This window comes from Ambystoma mexicanum, chromosome 7q (genome assembly GCF_040938575.1).
Source record: "Ambystoma mexicanum isolate Mex_15411 chromosome 7q, UKY_AmexF1_1, whole genome shotgun sequence".
NCBI classification, from domain to species: Eukaryota; Metazoa; Chordata; class Amphibia; order Caudata; family Ambystomatidae; genus Ambystoma; species Ambystoma mexicanum.
In genome coordinates this window covers 840627435-840646411 of record NC_090941.1, presented here as the reverse complement: position 1 = coordinate 840646411, position 18977 = coordinate 840627435, and the positions used below count along the sequence as shown (strand labels likewise).

The 18977-nt window shown below is 43.1% G+C and overlaps 1 protein-coding gene across 2 annotated transcripts in view; it reads left to right on the top strand.

Moving 5' to 3' along the window:
* AMOTL1 (angiomotin like 1) overlaps window positions 1-18977 on the top strand; it is a 1007056-nt gene that overhangs the window by 479854 nt on the left and 508225 nt on the right. The gene's annotated exons all lie outside the window — the stretch shown is intronic.

Genomic DNA, 18977 nt, shown 5'->3' with positions numbered 1-18977 from the left:
AATTAGGCCCATTGTTAATTTAGCAACGTTTGAATGGTGTACATTGGGAGACGGTCATGGCATCTCATCTGTTGCCACAGAGAAAACCTTTTTGAGTTGGGCCCACGGTATATTTTCAAGCCTGTGCTAGGATATTTTGCATGGGCTGCTACTTCAAGCTCAAGCACGTACTTGCACACACTGCTGCTTACACACGCTCCTATTTTCATGTGAGACTGTTTAGCAGGGTTCCGGTAGCTCGTACCCATTTAGCTTCTGCCTGTAGCCTAGTGGAGCCTGACTGGCTTGGCACCAACAGCTTCTTCATGCTTAACAAACACACCTTTGTGAATGTAGCTGTGCGTTTGGGATCATCTGTAAATATACCTTAGGACACATTCATAGGGCATTTAAGCCATAAGGGGTCAAAAATAATGGACACACGATATTGTTGAATCTTATGTGGAAGTTAGATTTGTATAATGCTATGTACTAGCTCCTGGTTGCCCAGTGGCATCTCCTGGTCACTGATTCATGCTGATACCCAGGAGCTGCTTTTACCTCCTGCTCATCCAATCTTCATTTCGATCCCTGGTTTAGTGTGAGTGACTGTGATGTAATTCGAAAGCCCCTCCTCTGACGTTTTGAACCATCTATAATGCTCTTTTTTTTATGTGAATCTCCTCTCTTCCCATCACTTCTTGACACACATGTTGCCTTAAAAGCCCCATTTCTAAACTGCATCAGGGATCCGCCTATCGACCATGCGTCTGTCAATAGAACCGACTTGCTCACAGCCGCAATGACCTCAACCCTCCCAGAAGTCCTTGCTTTTAGCCTGTCACACACTGACGAAGGGATGTCCTGGAACATCTTTCTCTCCCTTCTTGAAACTGCTCTTTTTATTACGTAGCTGGCCTAGTCATTGAAGGAAGACCTAAACCACACAACTCTTCTCCTGTCTTCTCTTCAATGGCTTTGATACTCGATGCATTCAATACGAACAAATCTACCTCCACCAGCTCAATAAGATACATCCTGATGTAAAAGTATGTGCCGAATGTACTGGTCGTTACTTTAAAAATCCATGTATACCAAGGCGCTGACTCAAGCTTTCGCATGCTTTGCACCAGCCAAAAGCATGGGCCGCCGCGTGGCCCGAACACATTTATTTGTCCCCATCTCTTCTCTCCTCCCCACAGGTGTTTGACTGTACACCTTTTTCAAAACTCACCTGTGAGTTTTGAAAAAGGTATGTAACTTTATTAACACACGTGCGCTCACAGATCTGTCCCACCTGTGTGATTTACCGGGATCTAGGTCCGAAATTCACTCGCATAAAAGCAACTTTGTGAATGGCCACCTGCTCTAGGCCACCCCTCACAGAGTCGTTTTCAGTCACTTCCTGCATCCCGCCCCTCCTTTCCCGAGCCCCTGCTCTAGCACTTACCACCCCCGGCCGGCCCTCCTGACACCATGTCCTATCGCCATGGATTAGTGCAGTGCCCTCCTTTTGTGTCGACCTTTGCACATCGCTATTTAGTGCGTCATGATTCCCCTTAGCAGCCACTTGACTATCTGGTTTACTCTTTCCCACTTGTTCTATGATTGATACGTACCTTCTCCCTTGCCGAGGGTGGTCTTTTGGAGGGCAGCCGGCCAAGGGCACATGCTAAGGGCGCCTTCCCTAGGGCGCCTACCATCCCTGTTTGCCTGTTCACCTGGCACCTTAGCCCTGCCAGATGCCTCGTTATCCATCTGCAGCTACTTCCACGTAAGGGACCTCTTCATTGAATCTTACCACTGCTCTTTTGCGCCACTCCTGTATAGTGCTTCCCAAGATGTTTCAACGGTTTGTTCTGGCGGTTTGTTTCATTAAATCTCACCACATTTTGCTTTTCGCCCACAGGGTGTCCAAAAAGTCTTTGAATTATGCCGCTCTGTGGGTTGCATTTGAGTTCTGCCGCTGCATAAGTTGGTTAACGCTGCTTTTGAATTTCGCCACAGGAATTGTAACCTGCTTTTGAATTTAGCCACACTCGAATTGCAACCCGCTGCTTTTGAATTTAGACATACTAGAATTGCACTGAGTTAGTTAATGCTGCTTCTGAATTTACGACCGGTTTTATTTACTGTAGACATTTGCTTACGAAAGTTGTGCTGTTTGCCAAATTGAATACCAACATTGGGCAACCGGAGTAGGTGGAGCGTGGGTATAGGAAAACATCTTTTGATGTTGAGAGCATCAGGGTATGACGTTTCTGGAAAAAACAGAACCTCAGTTTTTGTGGAGGTTTATGATTGTACAGATAATAGCCACTGAATAAAAGAATTTGAGCAATTTGGTTATCGCCTGTGAAAAAGAGCACAAGTTAGGATATCACCATACAGGATAGTGTGAAGTGAGAAAGACTAAGAACTGAACTGGGATGAGGGAGGGGCACAGCTTAACAAAGAGCCCAAGAGGGTAACTTTTTTTTCAATGAGCCAAAAATAGAGCAATCGGATATTATTTATAGTACCGGTCTTGATTAGTTGACTAGTAAACTGTTAGAGGGAAATGAAGGGTAGGGGGGGGGGGTCAAAGGGCCAGAATGGAAGATAACCTGGCATGACAAGCTTGTTGCAGGAAGTGAAAGGCACTTAAAAGAGCAATGGCTGTATAGTGACCTGGCCGAAAAACTGTTTAAAAAATAAGAGCTGTGGATGCACAACATTTTAAGAAGGGTCCATCCATATGTGGCAGGAGGCATGCATTTGCTTTTCGGTCTTGAAACATTCATGTGGGCATGAGACACCCATCGGGGGTTCCTGCATGCTTCCTAGAAGGCAAACTAGTCGGATCTTGAGCGTAGATGGGAGGAATCCATGGCCAATTGTAGATTGTCAAACTGTTTGAGCAACAGAATGTCCGGAACACTCTTCCAAAACTCCTGGTGTTTTAAGATGTTTGATGTTTTGGAGATTTGACAAGTGTTTCTTGTTTTCAACACCATTTAATGGGCATCTTCCCTAAGCTGCTTTCTTGTGCCACCTATTATTTATTTCGATTTCTTTTTTTTAAAACAAATCATTATTAACCAAAAAATACTAAACCATGAGAAAATAGATGAGCCGCAGCATCATGTTACATGAAATACATTTATTTTGTAAACTTAAAAGCAAGTGAGAAAACACTAAAAAAAATGTGTGTGTGTTTGTGTGTATATATGTATATATATATATATATTGGTGAAAAAACGTTGTTAAAGGGACGTTGTGGCTAAATTGCACTAATAACCTATGAAATTCAGCGACAGAATGTTGTAGTTAAGTTGCACTAATTAAAACCTATGAAATTCAGTGAAACACATTGTTAAAGGGACGTTATGGTTCCAAGTAAAACCGAACAACCCCAGAAATTCACTTTTTATAAGAACAATAACTCGCACCACCACTGTGCACTGCTAAGACTAACACCCAGGACATCAAAGATGACATTACAAATGTCATTGATGTCATCACTGATGACATCACATATAACATTAATTTTGATCAAAAGTCCCTACACAGGGTTGTGTTTACAATGTTGATAGCAAGATGTCAGGGGTGATCGGGAGACCTCTCATGAACTACTTCATGTATTGTAAAATGTACTCATCTAAACAAAACATTATATTGGAGTGGTGTTGTTAATACAGGAACCTAACAATACATACACATCGGCAATGGGTGCAGCATGTACCATAGAAGTACAGTATTTTTAATCTGGTAATATTGCCATTAAGCTTTAAATTAATAGATAGCACTAAAAGATTCACTACACACTTGTGCTAGTACAAACAATATGTATGCAGCAAGGCATAAAATAAGCAGTGTTGCATAGCAATTTGCTGTGCAATTCTATAGGTTTGCTAATCAAATGGACACTTGCGTAGCAAAGGTAGCTATTTAAGTTGCCCTCTTCAATGGAAGCCCTGCTCGCCCTGTATTCCTCTCTTGCCCTCTGTGCTCCCTTCACCCTCTTTTCACTTCAAGTGCTAATAGAGAGAAAGTGCAACAGTAATCGTCTCCTCCACTCTTGGTGCCAAATGCAGGTGTGGGAGTGCTAGGCAAGAATTTCTTTTTCAAATAATTGCAAACTCAAGTAATCGGGATGATACTTTTATTAAAGCTGTCTATATCCTGTCTGGCTTTTTTTAAAAGTCAGTCATGCAATTCCATTCCTAAAATGTAAGTTGTTGCATAATGCATAATTACAGTATTTCATACCCTAAAGCAATGCATCTCCAACTTTACAGAAAAGGTTAGGTTAAATATATCTAACTTTCATAGTTGTGGAAGATGCATCATATTGACGAGTAAGCCCTTTTGAAAATGTACATGATCAAATGCTTTTGATGGCAAACCTAGTTCTGTAACCTGCAGGTTGCATATATCTTGCGACTGGTGCTCAACCCATGGCTGAACCCATACTCCTTGACATTATATCACCATTTTGCTTTATACTAGCTAGCGTGAAAGTGAGATGGCAGCAAACTACACTGTTCCACATAGTTTGCCGAGTTCTCTGCTTTCTATGCCAACGACTGTTTAGTCCCTTCCTTTCTTTCCTCTTACATAATGAATACACAAAGGGAACTAGATGCTTACGCTAAGTAGTGATCCATAGTTCCATCCAGTCTTGATACCTACAGATCTACTGCAATACCAAACACTGTTAGCCTCTACAGCTGGCTTTGGTTAATGATTATGGTTGTATTATATATTACCACCTGCAGGAGACAGATAGCATTTTCATCATATTTATTTGTGTCCATTCATGCAGCTAACCCTTTACATTTTACAGCCCCTCATGTATGGCTCGCAAAGTCTTTTCGCCCACTTGCATAGTCGGATAGATTATATGAAGGATAAATAGCATTTGCAAGAGATGTTTAAAACTTTTATTTCGCATTTATTTTATTTGCAGTCAATGTCAAATAAAGGTTTCACTGTGCATGGCTGGCCTCTGGGTGGCAGCAGTGTGTCAAATATAAAGAGGGTTTGTAGTGACATGCACCATTTTACAGAGATAGTTTTTCAAATGTGTTGCTCTCTGTTGCTATGGGTCAAGTACATTTCTCTTCGGTTGAATAGGTAAGCTACGTTACCCGACCTACAGGTCTAGCTGAATTTTAAAGAATTTGCAAGGCCTGACTCCTCTCACTAATATCTTATTTCAGTGGTACGCAAAACTGCGTTTCTCATTTCATGTCTTGGGTACAAATAATTTCTGTTAACATTAACAATATTAGTACAAAATTGCTAATTAAATGGGTCTGTTTGCTAATCAAACTACATTTAATTAGCAAACTATGCTAATCAATTTTTGGAAACTAATTTATGCCATGTGCAGTGCCACAATGCATCGAATTCTGAGGCACACACAGGAAAACTCCAGTAAGAAGGAAAGACACCACATCACCAGAAAATGACAATGACATTAGAGTTGATTATCATGTACACAAATGAATTGTGTTTGAGACCTGCTTATTGGCCCATGAATGTGCACCATCAGCTGAACTCAAACTCTAAGGAACATACTTTAAGAACATATGAGAAGGTTAATGTCTAGACATACAACACCTTTTCAATTATTGAAATTCTCACTGTCAGTGAACAAATACCACTAGTCTAGATATGTCAGTGAACAAAAATAAGTGATCCAGATATGTGATGTCATCAATGATGTCATCAATGACATTTGTGATGTCATCTTTGTCCTGGGTGTTGGTCCTAGCTGTGTACGGTGGTGGTTCAAGTTATGGTTTCTTAGCTTACCATAACTGGTGAATTTCTGGTTTCTTTTGGTTTTACTTGTAGCCATAACGTCCCTTTAACAAAGTTTTTTTTTTCACAGAATTTCATAGGTTTGTACCAGTGTACCCTAATTTGCTGCAACTTCTTAATATCATACTCACCCCCAATATATCAGCATTTCCATCCAATCGTGAATGTTTCGAGTAAGAACTGTGCCATTCCTCACCTCCTAGTAACATTCTAAACACTTCTATCAACTTTTAACACTGTTGTTCTTGTTCGCCGACGTTCTCGAACGTCTGACGTCACTCTGGACTTCCCGAACACGGCTAGGTGAGCGTGCACGTGCGAACAGGTCCATGCCTCGCAAACAGTTTGAAACTGCATTGCCAGCCAATCGAGGAAGTTTCAAGCATAAAACCTACCCTTGCACAGCTCCTAGACCTATTCTTACTGGTTTTCCATCTGCATTCCAGGATGGAGCACTTGCTTGAAAGAATACTAGCACAACTGCTAGTTAACTTCAAAAATGGCGTTAGCCATAGCCATACCTCCTCCCCAGGAGCCACCACCACCACCGCCAGCTGTAGGGTCTGCACAACAGAAAAAGCGCTATCATGCAGAAACCAATCAAAAGGACCAGGAAGATGAGATGGAAGACATTCCTACCTCCAGCAACCAGAAAGAATTATGGGTGTGGTGCTTCTTTACCACCATTGGAGGTGTACCGAAGGCTAAGGCTACCAAGGTAAAAATGCACTTGAGTGCAACGTTGTACTCAGTCGCGGACAACCTGGGCAGTACTCCTAATGGACCACCTCCATGCGCCGCCACACCAAATCGAATCACCGGGATTCTCCGAGAAAGGCTGTTCCTTTCTCAATAAGTAGTAGGCTGTCTTCCTCATTTTCCTCAACCAATACTACCGCCACTCAAGCTACAACTATGGGGCACAGGATCCCACCAGCTACCCTGCAAGCCATGAAAGAGGCTGTTGATTAATATCTTTCCAAGACAACAGTACTTTGTATGTACTGCACCACACACCACTGTGCAGGGGGGGGGAACAGTTTCAAAATGGTTTTGAGGCTGTAATCGAGGAGCATGCAAAACACTGTCCCCTACCTCACATTTAACGCACACCCATTATCTTCCCCTGTCCACTTGCCCCTTCGTATCTGTGGTTGGTGCAGCTTCCCTCATTTCCCTCCCCCCACCTTACTTCCTGGCCTTTCCTGCAAAATAAGAAAACGAAGAAAAGAAAATACAAAATCAAAAAACACTAACAAAAGTTAGGAACCACCTTTCACAGTTAGAAAAAAGAACAAAAAGAAAAGAAAAATCTTATAGACTTAATCTACTTTACATTTTTCAGTAAAATAGTTAGACTCAATACGATTCTCCAACATATCCATTAGCCTTTTGTGCTAGGCTAATGGAAATAATGGACAATTTGTATACTAGAGTAAAAAAAATAAAAGGACTGAAAATACAATAAAAAATGAATCATCACTAAAATGAAAAAACTACAATGCTTAGATCATCAAATGTAGTTAACTCTGTGGAGATGAAATAATTTGATCACCATGCTTGATAGACCTGGAATTATCTCGGTTTATCAGAAGTATCAATAGAATTGGGAGAACTAAGATCAAATCTACTTCTGGAATGATTACATTTCCCTGACTTAAATTTGCCAAAGATTCAAGGGATTTGATGAGTCTGCAAAGTTTGTCATGGTCGAAATATTCCTTAGTAGTGCCATCTACTTTAGTAATTAACATTCTGGCAGGATCTAACGGGCCATATCTGATGCCAAGACTTTTCAGCGCTGGTCTGAGATCCAAAAGCATTTTCCTTTTGTTTTCTGTTAGTTTAAAAAAGTCTGGTGACTTATTGTCCGATCACGGCTTTGGTTGCTATGGCAACGCTGGTGCTTTCCACTGTGCATTGCGCCATCACGCTGTCTCATCAGAGGTCTAGTGTTCAACCCAAGATGGTGCCCATCACTGCATGCATCGGGTACACCAGTCTGAAACGGAATACGGAGAGGCATGTCAACTCCTGTGAATACTGACGCTGTTCTGCTCGTTTAATTTTTTTGTAGTCCTTTTTGGATCTTTCATCCAATTCCCGCTCCTGTTTGATTCCCCCTCTGTCATAATATTGCTCCGTTCCTTCCTCTGCTGGTTGCAAACATACTGCTTCCTAGGCAGTCTGTCTCTGACTTCTGAATCCTACTTATTTTGCAATCCTCCTCTGGTTCAGCTCTTTCTACACTTCTGCCTTCTGGTTTCGCCGGATTCTCTCTCTCTCCTACCTCCTCGGAGTGCCTTCTAACAGTTTTTCTATCCTCCAAAGAAGCTAGGATCATCCATGCTGCCTTCTGGAGCATCAAACAGGCCTGTGACATAACAACTCCATCTTCTCTAGGGTTTTTCTGGCATTGCATTTTCCTTCAGGATCCAGAGCTGAGCTCTTAATTCAGTCTGTTCACATCCATACTCTGCTTCAAGTGCAAAGCACTGATTCACATAAATTCTACTGCTGTCACGTACATCCTAACAAGCGTTAAGTGGGCTGATTTTATTGTCGGAATCGCACACATAAATGTATTGCCTTGAAAAACCAAAGGAGAATGCTTTTTGCTGCTAATAGAATTTGACGTGCATGTTGGTCTCGCAATATATGCTCTTTGTATTTGTATTTTTATTATGTTTTATATAGCACATTTAACCAAAGCGCTTTTCAAGTGGCACAGCGAGTAGAGCGCTCGCTTTGACATCCGTGCAGAGCTTGCTAATGCAGGTTCGAATCCCGGCTAGACCAAACTCAGCCTTTTATCCTTCCGAGGTCGATAAATGAGCACCACACACCGTGGGTAATAATAAGCAGCGCTCAGATACCTGAGAGTTTGTAGCGCTGTATAAATGCTAAATTATTATTATTATTATTATTACATAGAACAATAGCGGTACATTAAAATCAGCACTAGAGATCAGTGTTAAGGGCCAAGCAGTATCAGTCAAAAGGACGACGGGAGCAAATACGTTTTTAAAGAAGAATGGAACACAGACTAGCAGGTAATGGATTGAAGTGATAGAGGAAGAAGGTTCCAATGGAGAGGCGCAAGAAGTTTAAAGTAGCAAAAGCGGGATTGAGCACAGGGTGGATGAGGAACATTAAGTAGAAAAAGACGAGTAGAACAGAGAGAACGAGAAGGAGAATAGAATGAAAGGAGAGATGCAAGATAGTCATGGGCAAGACCGTAGAAAGATTTGAAAACTAGACACAGAAAGTTGCATTTGAGCTGAGAATAAAAGGGCAGGCATCCAAGTGAGGCAAGAGACGAAGAGATTGAGTCCTGGTAGGAAAGAAGACCGAGTGAACGAATGGAAGTGTGATAGATGGATTTAAGAGGAGAAAGACGTGAACAGGGAAGACCAAAGAATTTAACAGAACAGTAAATGAGTCAAGGGGGGGGGAACTAGTAAGGATAAAAGAAGCTTTGTGGCGTGAAAAGTAAGAAATGGGTGAGTTTTACTTATGTTATAGAGGTGAAATCGACAGGCACTCTAGGTGAGAGAGATCTGATGGGCAAAGGAAAGATTAGAGTCGAAATAAAGACCAAGATTGCGAGCAGTGAGAGAGATGGGGAGAAAAGAGGGAGGAAAAGAAATGGGAGGAGGAAGTGGGGGTGGGAGAATATTGGCGGGAAAGAATAGAACTTCAGTCTTTCTAGCATTTAGAGTAAGAAAGTGAGAAGTCATCCAGGATTTAATAGCAGTGAGACGAGATGAAAGAGCGTGATGAATGTCAGGGGTAAAAGATGACAAGTAGAGAAAGAGCTGGGTATCATCCGCGTAGAAGTGGTGTGATACTCCAAAAGATGAAATAATAGGAGCAAGAAAAGAGGTGTCAAAGAGAATAGAAAATGACTAAGGACTGACCCTTGAGGAACTCTGTGATCGAGAGAAAGAGGAGGAGAGATGTTGCCGCCCCAAGAGACGAAGGAAGAGAGAGAGTCCAATAGCAGGGAATGATCCACTGTGTCAAAGACAGCAGATAGAAGAATGATAATGGAAGAGTGTTTTGAATAACGAAGAGTGAAGAGAGAGTTAAGTACACAAACCAAGGCTGTTTAGGTAGAGTGGCGGGGTCGTAAACCAGACTGAGTGGGGGGAACAAGAGATAGATCAGATACCAATGTTGAAATTTGTGAGTATAAAAGACACTGAAGGAGTTTAAACAGAAAAGCTAGAAGGGATATAGGACGAAAGTTTGAAACCAGAAGAGGATTTACAGTAGGTTTCTTTAAGATGGGAATAATTATTGCGTGTTTAAAGGCAGAAGGAAAAGTCGAGGTGGTAAGATAGATATTAAAAAAGGAGGCAAGAAAATGTACCAAGAGCGGGTAGATTTTGGGAATAAGTAAAGAGGGGACGGGATCACTGGGGACATCGGTAGGGTGAACTTTGGCCAAAAGAAGGGCCACTTCGGAATCTGATACAGGAGCAAAATTAGACACAGTAATAGGAGGTGTTGGAAAAGATGATTAAGAAGGATTATATGACAGTGATGATATACTATCCTGGCGTAAGGAGTGTACTTTAGAAGAGAAGAGGTTAGCGAGATCAGAAGCAGATAAGGGTGATGTAATAGAAGGATCCGGTGTAGGAGGAGAAAGAAGGCGGTTTGAAAAATACGAGGGTGATTAGATTGGCTATGACGAAGATCAGAGAAATAAGTACCCTTGGCAGATTTAATGCAGTTATCATAGAGCGCATGGTAGGAGAAATAAGTGGCCTGATTGGCAGGAGAAATTAGTTTGCGCCAGGACCTTTCAAGGCGGCGAAGAAGACGGTGCATAGATGAGAGATGAGAAGAGAGCCAGGGTTGGGCAGGTTTGCGAGTGGGGTGAAAGGAAGAGAGAGGATGGAGTTGGACAAGACTAGAGGCAAGAGATGAGGAGAGAGGGGGTGTTGCTTTGTCCGCTGAAAGAGTAGAAAAGTGAGTGAGAGAGGGATAGGAGTTCATACAGGTATCTTAGAAAAGTGAGAAGTTGAAGTTGCATGGATCATGTCTAAAAAAGGTATTTGGAGAGAAGGAAGAGGTGCTAGAAGAAGGTGGGAAGAGAGAGACGTGAGAGTAGAGAATGATCTGATAAGTAAATAGGAAAAGCAGATCCAGAGGAAACAGAAAATTATGAAACAAAAATCAAATCAAGAGTAGAGCCAGAAGTATGAATAGAGGGAGAAGGAAGTGGAGAGAGTAGATATGAATCAAGTAATGAAAAGAAAGGCGATGTTAAATGAGTAGAAGAAAGATGGAGATTAAAGTCTCCAAGCAAAACAAGAGGTGTGGGACTAGGTGAAATATGACAAACAAGGTGGTCAATGTCCTCGCAGAATGACCCCAATGGGCCCGGAGGACGATAGATAATAGGAAAGGAGATAGCTTGAGGGGTGGTGAAAATTTAGTACATAAATTCAAATGAAGAGTATTCTGGTAGGGGTACAGGAGAAGGAGCAGATAAGTAGTTGGGACGATGCCGCCACTGTGTCCATTGGCACGAGGAACATGGGGGGAAAAGAAGATAGAGAAGAAGTAAGCGAGGCGGAGACAGTCGAATTATGGGGAAGAGTCCATGTTTCATTTACACAAAGGAAGTGGAGATGTAATCGTAGAAATGGGTCCAGAACTGCAGTAGTCTTATTGCAGAGAGACCTTGCGTTCCATAGGCCAAGGTCACTAACAGTAGAAGTATCAACAAGTTGGGGATAGATGAGATTGGGATTCCGACATGAGCCAATGGAACGGCAGTCTGTTTCAGAGACAATGGAAGATGAACAATGGAGTATGAAAACAGTCATGAGGATGGCAGACAGTACCTTGATGGTAGACCAGGCTGCAGAATTAAGTATCCGGGAAGGTACTGGTAGGAGCAGGCAGGCGGGGCGCAGCATGCCTGCGTGGTCGGTAGCCGCGGAAACGCTGCGGACAGCTAAATCCCACTTTGCCTCGCTTCGCCTGAGGGTGGGTATTCCAAGCCACGGCGAGTGAGTGGGAAGGAGGCAGGTAAGCGTGGCCTTGCGATTTTGGTAGGGGTTGCCTAGCAAACGTCGAGCACCTTGAGGAAATGCCGGCAGTAGGAGGGCTCACGGATTTGATTTGCTGTGCTCCTGCAGAGCGAGGTGGCCCAGTGAAATTCAAGAGGTGGATTAAAGAAAATGCCTAAAGCCTTAGGTAGCCAATCCGATAGAAATGCAATAGCCTCTTTCAGTTCTGAATCCTCTGGGATTCCATACATTCCAAGCCTCTTCTACCTTCCAAGTTAATCATTTCCATCTCCCTACGCAAAATATTTAGCTGCACATGTTCGACACCTTCCAGCCTGTTTTCTGTGAAAGAAATGCGCTTTTCTGCTTCATTCAACCTTCCTGTTGTCATTTTAATTACATTTTGTATGAATAAACAATGGTCATCTTGCATTGATAGAGAGCGGGTATCTAGCATTGAAATTGAAGTCTGAATATTGAATACTTCACCCAAAATATTATTTATGCCTTTTGTTAAATGAAGACCGTTCATTGCATGAACATTGTCTACTCTTGTTGTAGCCATGACTCAAAAGATGAAACTATCCTTTAGAATGCGAGCAAAGCGAGTGACTAAACCAACTTAGTGCAGAGAAAATCTTTCCTACATGCAATAAAGCAAATGGACTTTAGGTGTCAGTCATGAGTAGCCCTAGCATGTTTACCTCAAGCCAATTACAGTTTGGCACTATGAGCATCATCAGTATTTGGCCCCTGCTTTATCCCAGACGCTTCGGCGCCAGTCCAATTCTTGCCACCCCAAACTTAAATGTGTTACTTTCCCTCCCTGGCACCTCACATCACAAATCACAGGGACCCCAGGTGGGGTAAACTCTCCTTTCTGCTGTGATACCTCTAATGGATTGGCACACTAGCACTTTTATGGTCGGTGGTTGACTGGCACACTGGAGTGCTGGGCTCTTGGGGTGGGGGTGTCTGACCACTATAACTTAGAATCTGGATTAGCGAAGGTCAGAGGTCCTCTCCGTCCTTCCCGTGGGATAGCATTTTGAGAGAGCGCTCTCCGACCCTCTCATGGCCTTGCAGGGCACATTCCTTCTGGGATACGTGTACTACTGGTGTGAAACGGTGAGAGCTTTATGAATCTCTAAGGATGTGGCCTTCTGTGCGACTGCCTATATTACAACCCAGCCCCGCATGCATGCACTCATTTCTATGTTTTAGGCCTGATCCTTATGCACTTGCTGGAGTGCAGCGCTAGGCCTCAATTTCAAGATGGTTGTAGATTTCTAAGATGATTCACTACCAGCGTGATCTATACCGAAACATAGAATGATCTACCTCTAATTCAGTTGGATTAACACCGCCCTCCCCTATGACCTTTGTGAACTCTTGCAACGTGTTCTTATGCCTCCACCTTAACCGAAACCTCTTGGGGGGGCGGGGGGTGGAGGGGCCTGGACCGATCGTCCCCGTTCCCCAAAAAATGTAAACATTTTGTATTTGCTTACCTCCTTTTATCGTCTCTCCTTTTACTTTTTCATATAGATTACCCATGTTTATCCACTATTATGACTTTAATTTCATGTGAATTTTTATTTTTTATTTTTTATAATTGGTTATACCAGCCTGGAGAAACACTTTGTCAGGAGAAACACTAGCACGTGTGCCAATTGTTAGTGTCGGCTGTGTGTGCATTGCCCTACTACATGGTCAGATTGTGTATAGTTTGATTTTCTTTCTTGGATAAAATTTACAATTTCCATGATTTATATTCAATACATAATAATTTGAAAGTAATATATATGCATTGGCACCTTTTCATAATACTCAGCGCAGTTTAGCCTTGTGGTCACTTATAAAATTGAAAAGATGGTTTTGATGTTTGATTATTACATAAGGTCTCTGTGATCTACATGGAGTTCAGACTTTAAACCATGGCAGAAGTACAGCTGGTGGGGTAGCGGCTATAGAAAGAGATGTCGAAGTAGTATTATCTATGATGCCTTACTGGTTCGAAGCCCATTAACTGTGGAGCGTATTTGCTAATGTGTGTTTTAGGCAGATGGTGAAGGTATATCGTGTGGCGAAACCTGCCGGCTTCTGCTACCACATAGGTCTGCTTTCTTCTACAGTTAAGATATCATTCAGGTAATTTGTGCTGCTGAAATTGTGTGATGTGGCTGTCTGGGTTACTAACCATACATGGCTGTGTCACCCCTCTCCTCTACACCACAAGCTTCAGTTAGAAGCCCTCAGTCGAGGCGCTGGTGGCAGAGAGTGCTCTGGATGGGGAAAGGGCCCAAGGAGCCCATGGAGTGAGCCGGCTGACTGTGGGATCTAGCCTTAGGCTGGCAACAGGGTCAGAGGCCGATCAGTTCATTGAAATCCTGTTGCGACACAATCTCCATGTCCAGCCAGGATGCCGAAGTCACTGCGCGACCTGGTAGGGATGAGAGCCACCATCTTCAGGTGCGGTTTCACCCGCTAGGGTGCTCGCCGTCTCCACTGGATCGCTCCAGCGCCACCACCTCTGCACTGCATTCACTTGACCAAGCTGATGCGAGGAAGAGCAGCAGCAGGTTGACGGCCAGGCCGTGCGAGCCAGCCCATGCTCCGCGCAACTTCAAGCAGGTAAGAGGGGAGCTGTGGCTTGAAAATCATGCCCTGGTGCTTCTCCCTCGCTGCTCCACTCCCGTGTATTAAACCATGGGGTCAGGACACGGCCTTGCTTGCTAAGTCTAGTTCCGGTGGCACAGAGAACTTTCAAAGTCGGCAGCCATATTGTGCACCATGCTGTGCATTTCTTACTCCGGATTCATTCTCATCTTTTAGGATGAAAGGTTGATTTTTTTTTGCTAACAGACACTGCCTATTTTATATTGGTCAGGTATCTACGAACATAAATCCTGTTCTGGGTAAGTATTATATCCAACCCTAATTCTTTCTTAATGAATTGGCCATGAAATTGAGTTATTGCCAACGATGTTGGTATCCCCGTCATGGGTAAATGTTGGCATGTAAATTCTGCGCGTTGTTATTGTGTAGGATCTTTAGGGGTAACCTTTTTTTAATTTTTTTTTACATAAAATGTACAAACGTGTCCAGTAGATAGAAGAGGTATGTTCAATTTTAGCACCAGCTTTACTGCATAGCTAATGGAAAATGTAGCAAACAGACTGTAAAAATCTTAATGATCTAAAAATGTCTGCACTAGTGCAAAAATGATTAGGGGCTGTTCATTGCAGTAGTATGTTTGCTGTATAATACCATAGTGATTTTTATTTTTTATAGATAATACGTAATTGGGTAAAACCTGTTTGCAACATTCCCTATCGTAGAAGCAGACGTTTTTTAGTTTGTGCTATTAGTTGGCACTGAAGCCAAAACTATTACATTAGAGTAAAGATAGGAAGAAATGGCATACGAGGAGCGACACAAAGCTTGTAGGTGGTGTTTGGTTATTTGCCCACCCATGGATTGCCCTTGGCAATGCCAATCCCTATGGCCATTCTCTGCCAGTTCCTGCCCCTCCCTGCCCAAAACACCTCTTCATGGGAACTCATTCACTCGCTTTAATCCAGCCTTAACATTAAACTTTGCACTCGAAGTGCCTATCAGTGTTTTCTCATAGCAGTTTTCTCAGAGTTAATGACTTAATTGGAATTGTAAACACGCTACTGGTGTAATAAAAATGTCTTATCCGGTTCTGCCTTCATCCGCTAGATTTACAAACACTATGCCTGTCCTTCACTGAAGTCTTGTTAAAAACAAGCATTGGCAAAGCCAACAGTTTTGGCTTGTGTCAGAGTATTCAGTATTTTCCAGGCACTGCTATTTATTTATTTTGGCATTTGTAAAGCACACCAAAACCAGAAGGCATCCAGGCTCTGGTTAAAGTTAGCAAAACTTTGCTGGTATACAGTGCGGTTGCAATGCTCGGACACATGCTATATCAACTGTGCAGTAAGTAATTGAAGGCTATTCGATTGTACGTCTTGTGAGAAGAGCCAGGCTTGAGACATTTGCAGAAGGTCCAAAATTAAGGTTCCGATTTTAGTGGTAGTGCAAGGGCATTTCAATGCTTTGCAGCCACAACCGGGACACTGAGACCCCCCTGCTCTTTGCAGTCTGAATCTAGGGGTGATAAGGAGGTGCGAGTGGGTGGACCGGGTTGGTCTGATGGATTGCAATTTGTTTAATATTCGTGACAGTGTTGGTGCAGTGTTCAAAAGGCATTTGTGAGTTATGTTAAGCGTTTTAAACAGAATGTGCTCTTGGATAGGCAGCCAGTGTACATTTCTTCTAGCTGGTGATATGTGGTCTTTTCTTAGAATGTTCAAGGCTGCTCTTCGCGCATTGTTCTGTATGGAACTTCTTAATGTTGTGGGTAGGAGTTCCATTGAAGAGGGCGTTACAATATTCTTATCTGGAGACCATGAGCGCTCTTGCAATTGTGATGCAATTATCAGTGGAGAGAAAAGGTCTGCAGGCGTTAATAAGTTCAGTCGTGTAAGCCAGAGACAAGGTAATTGCATTTACATGACTAGTTAGTGACAGAGAGGAGTCCAGATACACCCCCGATGTTTTGACTTATTTGGCGACTGGGATGGTGATACCGTCGATGATGAATGATTTGTGTGCTCCGCGCAGTGGCTGCGATCCGATAAGGAGCAGCTCGGTCTTGTTGTCGTTTAGGCATAGCGAATGTAAGGGCATCCAAGCCTGAATCATTTGATAGACCACACCCAGCGTGGTGGAGTCAGTGTCATAGGTGCCTGGGATGGGTAAAACGATTTGGGTATTGTCCGCATAGTTCGTTTAGGAGATACCTAGGGTGTCGAGGAGGTCGAAAAAGGGGTTTTGTTTAGATATTGTATAACATGTGAGAGACACATGAACCTTGAGGGACTCCGCAAGTGACTGGGGCTGGAAGGACTGAGGCAGAAGGGGAGAACACTCAAAATTCTGTTTGAGAGAAAGGATGAGATCCAAGCTGTTGCTTTAGGGGAGAAGTGCCGATGAGAGGTGTTGGCAAAGAATTTTATGACCTACCAAATCAAAGGCAGCTGACGGGTTCAGCAAGAGGAGGGGAGCAGGTTTGCTGTTGTCTTTGAACTCGTCTATTTGGATGTTTTAAATCTAGGAGTGCAGATTCAGTGCCATGACCTGGGCGGAACCCAGATTGACGCAGCCCGAGAAGGTTATTAGATTACCACTTGCACCTGCTACCATCAATAGCCAGATAAAACCACTACGGCAGTGCATGACAAGTGCTTTTCCCATGCCTACACAAAACCCCAACATGTTGGCTTTTCCAATGCTAGATTGTATAAGGGCAATGTTTAGCTAATCTAGCACCTTTTGTGCTTAGACTGAATAATGCTTTCTGTGAACAGTGGGTGTTTACTGTATCCCGATTCTAACTGTAATGCATACTTTTCTGCACAGCCCACACCTTCACTCCCAAGTCTCTTCAGTGTTTTAATGATGTAGAACAGTGCAAAAAGACATGAAAGGGTTTCGACAGGGAAATTATAGTGTCTTATAAAGTGCTCTGTTGGTGATGTGAATCACAACCAGGCCGTTTCATCAGTGATTGAGCATTGCAGAAATTGATGAGTGGAAAATCTGATGCCAGTAGAAGGCGGGATCTCTTGGCTCTGGGCCACTGAAATAAAGCACACTCCAGTAATTTTCCTCAGTGTTTTCAGAATTCAGGAGAGTGGTGGAAAATAGGCCGTCGAGCAACAAATGTCTGGAAAACTGACATTTTCCTTATGTTTCTAAAATGTGAAGCCTGTTTGAAGCTTGAGGAGAAGTCTTAGCCCAGGGATCAGGGGCCGCTAAAAAGGGACTGCGTTCTCCATTTGGGTGGCCCAATTCCTAGCTACATGGCTCTCCTGCATATTTTAATCTGCTTTTTGTGTGCTGTTTTTTATGTTATGTTCCATTATGTTAAATTGTATTTGCCAATTACCTTTTCTGATTTTCCTCTGTCTGATTTTCCTTTGTTAGGTTATGTTATTAAAATATGTAAAGCGCAAGTTTACACCTATTAAGGTATCATGGTGCTCCAGCAGGTGAGAGGGTAACAGACTAGAGAAAAACAACCAGGTATCTAAAATAAAAAGGTTTTCAGCTGACGTCGGAAAAATACGTGATTTTGAATGGCTCGCAAAGAGCATGGACGTTTGTTCCTTAAGACGGCAGCATCCACATAAAAAGCTCTGCCCTCAGTCGGGGATGAAAGCAATGAGGTATCTGAATCAGTAGTGCATTTCTGAACCTCTGGGACCGAGAGGGAATGTAAGGACAGAATTGTCAGCGACACTGCCATAATAGGCACAGTGGACTATACAGAGATATTGAAATTCGATGCGGTGCAATACAGGGAGCCAATGAAGAGAACACAGAACTGGGGAGATGGAGGCTCGGTAGTGGGATTGCGTAGCTACTTTGGCAGCAGAGTTTTGTAAGATATGTAGGTGCTTCAAAAGCTAGGCGGAATGAGCTAGAAAAAGGGAATTACAGTAATCCATGATGCCGAAAAAATAAGATGTAACCACAGGTGTATACAAGCAACAAGGTAAAAAAGGAAGAACCTTTAGAAGAATTATTTGTTTGAAATGGCCACATTCGCATACAGCACTCCCTTGGGCTTCCGCAGATAAGGAGCCAGAGATCTTGCATCCAAGGTCCTTTACAGCAAAAGCAGGTGTGGGAAATTTCCCAAGAGCAGCAGGCCAGAAAGCTGTGTCCAGAACGAAGTGGCTGATGGAGGGCCAATCACCAAGACCTCCGTTTTGTCTCAGTTCAGTTTTACCCAGTTGTTACTCATCCAGCTGCCTGCTGATTCCAAGCAGCGACGCAGACGGTCTGCGGCATCCTGCTTCGAAAGATCGAGACACACAATAATCTGTGTGTCATCAGCATAAGAATAGCAACGTAAGCCGTGGGACTGGATGAGTTTGGCTAAAGGCTGAATGTAGACATTGAACAAGATGGGAAAGAGAGCAGAGCCTTGGGGAGACCCCACATGTGATTGAGGCAGGAACAGATTGATACAGAGGAAGGGAAAGTTATTTGTTGGACAGAGATTAAAAGAACCAAGACCAGACCGAGCCAGATATGCCCACTTTGGTCCATCTGTGCAGC